The sequence below is a fragment of the Schistocerca piceifrons genome, chromosome 2 (genome assembly GCF_021461385.2).
Source record: "Schistocerca piceifrons isolate TAMUIC-IGC-003096 chromosome 2, iqSchPice1.1, whole genome shotgun sequence".
NCBI lineage: Eukaryota > Metazoa > Arthropoda > Insecta > Orthoptera > Acrididae > Schistocerca > Schistocerca piceifrons.
Genome location: NC_060139.1, coordinates 824,080,462 through 824,087,484, shown reverse-complemented (window position 1 = coordinate 824,087,484; position 7,023 = coordinate 824,080,462). Strand labels below are relative to the sequence as shown.

Genomic DNA, 7,023 nt, shown 5'->3' with positions numbered 1-7,023 from the left:
TTTATAGACTCACCTGCTGTTTTGTGCTGTTTTGTCCAGTTTCACTAAAATATTTTAAAAGTTGTCTTGTACCTTTCTGTGGTGATTCCTTTTTATGAGCTTCCCATTAACCTTCGTTTTAGACAAGAATTGATACTGAGTATTGTTTGGATCTTTTATCATTTACCAAAGTTGTTGTTGTTGTTAATCAAGGTCGAAGGTCTAAATTTTTTCCAAAAGTAAATACCTTTGAGGCCAAAGGAGAAGAGGGTGGCCACATTTAAACCTTTTGCTTTATAATTTCATTACATTTTTAAGTGATGTCCGCCTCCGGCAGCTGAGTGGTTAGCGCGACAGAATGTCAATTCTAAGGGCCCGGGTTCGATTCCCGGCTGGGTCTGAGATTTTCTCCGCTCAGGGACCGGGTGTTGTGTTGTCTTAATCATCATCATTTCATCCCCATCAATGCGCAAGTCACTGAAATGGCGTCAAATCGAAAGACTTGCACCCGACGAACGGTGTACCCAACGGGAGGCCCTAGTCACACGACATTTTATTTATTTTTAAATGATGGGATTCACTTTTATGTGCTGCAGCTTTCTTGTGAAACTATAAAAATTACTCCAAAAAAAGTAAAGTTTTTCAAATTGTGAAGTAATGTTCCGAGATTCAATTAGGCGTCGTCTCTTGAAATTTGAAAGGATTGTTATACCGCGGAAGATCGTCTTACAAAAGTCGAAATGGCAGATATTGAAATAACAGATCGCTTAGTAGTGGAAAAGTGTCAGGATCAGATGAGATACCTATAAGATTCTATAAAAATATGCGAAAGAACTTCCTCCCCTTCTAATAGTGATTTATCGTAGACCGTTTGAGCAGCGAAAGAGACCTAACGACTGGAAAAAAGCGCAGGTCATTCACGTTTGTAAAAAAGGCCGTAAGACAGATCCACACACCTATGTCGTTGACGTCAATCTGTTGTGGATTTATGGAACATGTCTTATGCTCAAGAATTATGACGTTTTTGGAAAATGAACATCTCCCGTATAAAAATCAACATAGATTTCGCAAACTGAGGTCCTGCGAAACTCAGCTCGCTCTGTTCCCCCATGAGACCCACAGCGCAGTGGACAGGGGTGAACAGATTAATGCCGTGTTCCTTGATTTCAGTAAGGCATTTGGCACCGTCCCACATTGAGGTTTAATGAAAAAATACGAACTAAAGGATTATCGAAGCAGACTTAGGATTGGATTCAAGACTTTCTTGCGGATAGAATTCAACACGTCGCTCTTAACGGAAATAAATCGACAGATGTAAAGGAAATATCCGAAGTACCACAGGGAAGTGTGATAGGACCGTTGCTGTTTACAATATATATAAATGATCAAGTAGAAAGCGTCAGATGCTCTTAAAGGCTATTCGCAGATGATGCAGTTGTCTACACCGAAATAGCAATGACAGAAGGTAACAAGAATTTGCAGAACGATCTGCAGAGAACTGATGAATGGTACAGGCTCTGGCAGTTGACCCTGAACGTAAATAAATGTAACGCACTGCGCATACATAGGAAAATAAATCCACTACTGTACAAATACATTATTGATGACAAGCAGCTGGAGACAGCGTCCGCCATAAAATATCTAGGCGTAACTATCCAGAACGACCTTAAGTGGAATGACCATATAAAACAGATAGTGGGAAAAAGCAGACACCAGGCTCAGATTCATCGGAAGAATCTTAAGGAAATGTAACTCAACCACGATAAAAGTGGCTTATAAGGCACTTGTTCGCCCGATTCTTGAGTTTGTTCCTCTATCTAGGATCCCTATCAGGACTGATAGAGGAGTTAGAGAAGGTCCAACGAAGCGCAGTGCGTTTCGTCACGGGATCGTTAAGCTGTCGAGAGGGCGTTATGGAGATGCTAAACAAACTCCACTAGCAGACGGTGCAAGAGAGGCGTTGTGCATCACGGAGAGATTTACTATTGAAGTTTCGGAACAGCACTTTTCAGGAGGAGTCGGACAACGCATTATTTCCCCCTACACACATATCGCGTATTGATGTTTTTTATATTTTTCCTAACACTATCAGATGAAATTTCACAGTGCCACAGAAAAACCTTTTGCGAACAGCCTGCAGTCATTTTCAGATTGCCAGTACATAACAAAAGTGAAAACAGATATCATTGTAAAATCTATGCGACTGTCTACATCATGAGAAAAAAACAAAATCATACCTAAATGCACATGCTACAAGCGGTCCTCAACAATACTGACAGAAACGATAGGAAGAGGTGAGACCCTCTTCTTGTCTTTTGATACTTGTAAACGGTGTAATGTGTATAAGTGCTAATATTTTTATTTTGGAAATTTGTGGTACATTTCTATGGGACCAAACTCCTAAGGTCATCGGTCCCTAGGCTTACACACTACTTAATCTAACTTGAACTAACTTTCGCTAAAGACAACACACACACGTACACACTGCATGGGGGCTTAATTAAATATGATGCAAATATTTTTTAGTTTTTAGTAGCTGTCTGTCCGATTACGCTATTCTCGTAAACGGTTGGCCCTGACTAGTATTATTACGCTATCTGACTGCAAAGAACAACAACAAATAATGAAATGAAAATTTTGGTTAACACAATTAATTAATTAAGTCCCCAGCAACTATAAAACCTACAAAACCAATAAGCACAAGAGTAACTGTTCTGTATGTGGGAGTGTGACTCAACGTACACATCTGGCACGGTTCTTCTCCAACAAGACAAGAAATTTAAATACCAATTATACTGACGTGATAAAAGAAAATTAGAAAAACTATAATTACGCAAGAAAACCAGAATTACACTCTAATACAAGAACGCAAGCCAGATGCTTTGTTGACTGAACCTGTCATGACGCATTATTTAAAACATGGAAATAATGAAAAAAACACGCAATATTTTACCTTCATATATATTGACGAAAAGCACTCTGATCGTTACAATATCTTCATTAGAATAACATCTGCTATCTCTCCCATCAAATAACTGGATAAATCATGGAACAAGCACTCCTTACTACAACATCTCGACAAGCCTTGCCCACTAGCACATCTCAACACGAACTGTCTTCTACGAGCTCTGCCCACGCACTGACTTGTACGAGTTCTTAACAGGCATTGACTCTACGAGCTCTCAACAAGCACTGTGGAGGCGGCTTAATAGTACTCTTTGGCGCAATCTCTGGCGCAGTGGCGCAGTGGCTCAGTGTAGCCACCTTTCAACACACACATGCCCGAGGGAGGACTCGAAGCCGGCCGGTGTGGCCGTGCGGTTCTAAGCGAGTCAGTTTGGAACCGCTACGGTCGCAGGTTCGAATCCTGCCTCGGGCATGGATGTGTGTGATGTCCTTAGGTTAGTTAGGTTTAAGTAGTTCTAAGTTCTAGGGGACTGATGACCTCAGTAGTTAAGTCCCATAGTGCTCAGAGCCATTTGAACCATTTTTTTGAGGACTCGAACCTCCAACGGGGGGGAGCCGTACGAACCGTGGCAACGCGCACCTAGATCGCACGGCTAACCCGCGCGCCAATATTTGTTCTATGTTACTATATTATGTACCCACATTAGTGTGCTGTTTGTTTTTCTTTGGGTCAAACAGTCATCCCACAAACACATCACATAATTTACTACCTGATGTTCTCTGCACAGTCGGGCGTGCACCACTAAGTAAATTGTGCCGGCAGTATAACTAACTCTTTTGTATCCGCACTTCATCACCTGATGTGCTTCCCAGCAGAAATGAGCATTAACAGCTTGATCTTTCCACATATACTTGGAGTTACTAAACAACATAAAATCATGCTATTCCTAACAGCTACAAATATTAGCTTGCAAATAAAGTAAATACTGAAGTAATCTTATTCCTCACACTGCGTTCAGTCAGCAATAAAAATATCTGTCCTTATTCCTGTTACATCCTACATATTCGGAAAGGAATATCTACTCTAGCAGAAGTCATTCATTAGAATAATGTGATACGAATTTTAAACAATTATGAAAACACATATTTAAATTTTGAGATAACACGATGGGGGAGGGGGTGGATGGTGGCGTGAAGAGAGTATATGTTCGTGTGGATGCATTAACTGCAGACATGTATGGCAGATGTCAGATTCCTTATCTCGTTTTGAGTGTGGTACGGCTTGATGCTGCTCTGTGAACGCCACCGCACAAGTTTGTGAAGGTGGAACATTGGTTGATTTTCTGTCTCAGTAGTTTGAATGGAACTGACCTAAATTGCACTCTTCACTAAAGTTTTGGCAGAAGAAATCAAACCACGCAAGAATCCACAACCGACAAGAATAAGGCACAGCGGGAAAGAAGCTGTGTCCGTCGAAGTCACGACGGTCCATACCATCGCTGACGAGTTAGTAGCTATGACAGTGCTGGCCACAGTGTACCAAACTTCATTTGTTCATGGTGTGCGAGCCGCATGCAGACGAAGGCCCGATCTTTCTCGGCTGTGCTCGGTCCATCTCGGAAGTAGTCGGTATGGCGCAACATTTCATAGAGTACTGCGGTGTGTCATTTATTAGTCGACACAACTCTCTTCAGTTCGACAAAATTCACTATTGGTTTGTGTTACGAAGGACGTTCACAGCTCTAGCGGCTGTGTGCACAAAAAAAAAAAAAAAAAAAAAAAAAAAAAACGTAGCTGGCGATCTATCCTCTCAAGGCTTTAAAAGGAACGGAATTACAGAGGAGGGGGATGATTTAATATGAAGTCACATGATTCACGGGTACTCCAAATTTGCTATGAATCGATATTACAATACATTGCAGACAGAATTAAAAGATTCAGTTTCGACGAAAGAACAAAAAATTACAATGATTGGCAGATGGGATTCATTGTTATGTACATCAGCAAGCACTTTGTGCTAAATTTACAGGGATGAAGCACATCAAGGAACTGGTGATACGAATGCTAGAATTTCTGAAGTCGCACGCATTATTTCACTGGCAGTTGCAGCAGTTTTCTATGGAAATGAACTCAGAGTATGGAGACTTTATATATTATAACCAAGTGTGTTGGTTAAGTTAACGGGCACGAGTTTTCGATGGAAAACTAGCTATTCTTGGGTTTATGAAGGAAAAGCAGTGCAGGATACACAATTAGAACACTCGAAATGGATTGTAGACTTCGCATTTTAAGTGGAACTTGAATGCACAATAAGACACTGCAAGGTGAGAAATAAATTCTTTGCGATTTGATGAGGATGCGTTTAAAATGAAAATCGCGTTGTGGAAGGGGTACATACTGACGCTCACTGGTGGTAAAAAGTGAAGTTTGAAGAATTTATTGTGGCCTTGAAAGAATTACAGCTATTGTTTCCTAAATGTTTAGAAGACCTGCCAGTCACTATTACATCAGTATTGAATACCGTTTGCCGTATCTATTGCAAGCGCTCCTGTGCACTTGCAGATGTAACTGATTGAAGGTAATTCCCGTTTCAAAGACAAAGCCCTTTAACGCTGAAACTGCCGAGGGCGTCTACTTGCTTTTCTCAAGTAGTGTTTTCACGTGTCCATAAATGTGCTACAATATTTAGATCAACATAGGTGTTTGAAAGACCTCTTTTAGATTATTAAACTAAATAATTCACGATCATGTTGTAACTTGAGCCCGATAATCTTTGAAATTGTCTACGCCTGTCCATATGTCGTCAGTTTGTACCCTATAAAAAATATGCATTCAGCGTGCTAAAAATAGTAAATAATACCGAAAATTTATTTTGTTTGTGATCTATGTTGTTGAAGAATCAGGTCTCATGCAGTGCTACTTCCTTAGCATTTAAATATTCTTCCTCGTCTTGGCGCTCAGACAGTGTGGCGTGGCGGTGGGATAAATGTGCTCTGAGGCTGAATACTATGACACACTTAGCACGTTACGGCTGGAGAACCGAATGCTTAGCCATCCCTGACCTATGAGTATTAGCTAATACCTATATTAATAGATATTGTCCGACTGGATTTACGAAATCTCTGTTACTGCTGCATTGCTTCTTTCTACATTTACATCGTATGTATGTATGTAAGGATTGTTGACTTGTAAGTGTTTGGCAGAGGTTTTGTAGAACGACTTTCAGACTATTTCTCTCCTGTTGCACACATAACTAGCATCTTGGAAAAATGAGCACTTATATGTTTGAATAAAAGCCCTGATTTCTTTTATTTTGACACGATGGTCATATTCCCCTATGTGCGTGGTAGTTGACAAAGAATTTTTCCATTCGGAGGAGGAAGTGGGTGATTTTAATTTCGCGAAAACATGTCGCCGCAACGAGAGCCTTTGTTTCCATGACTTGTACTCCCCATCTCGCTAATCACATCCGTGATACTCTTCCCCCTGTCTCTTGATAGTATAAAACGCGCTTTTTCAGTGTCCCCCATCAATTCTATCACTTAAAGTGTTGACACTGTGAAGGCAGTATTCCAGAAGTGGGCGGGCAAGCGTAGTGCAGGCAATGTCTTTAGTTGATTTCTTGCATCTTCCAAGGGTTCCGCCAATAAAACGCAGTCTTTGGTTAGCCTCTACCTAAATATTTTCTGTATGGTGGTTACAATATAAGTTGTTCGTAGATTTGATCACTAGGCGTTTAGTCCAAGAGACTATCTTTGCATTTTAGTAATTTAATGTGCAACCATACTTTTTAAAGAAGTTCTTTTAGTATTAACGTGCGAATCCTCACATTGTATTCTGCGCAAATTGCTGGTTTTCTCACCAAGCAGATGCCTTATCTAAATCATTTTGTAATTCGTTTGCTCTTCAGATGGCTTAAGTCGATGGAAAACGGCAGTATCATCTGCAAACAATCGAGAAGGCTCCTAAATGGTTTATGTAAATTAAGAACAGCTGAGGGCTTATAACGCTTCCTTGGGGGGAACGTCACGTGTAACTTCGGTTTCACATGACCCCTTCACGTCAGTTACTACGAACTGTGACCTTTCTGACAGGAAATCAAGAATTCAGTATAAAAAAAGACGGCCAATTACGATA

General features: G+C 40.6%; 1 protein-coding gene across 1 annotated transcript in view; it reads left to right on the top strand.

Moving 5' to 3' along the window:
• LOC124777450 (potassium voltage-gated channel protein Shaw-like) overlaps positions 1 to 7,023 on the top strand; it is a 390,403-nt gene that overhangs the window by 24,035 nt on the left and 359,345 nt on the right. The gene's annotated exons all lie outside the window — the stretch shown is intronic.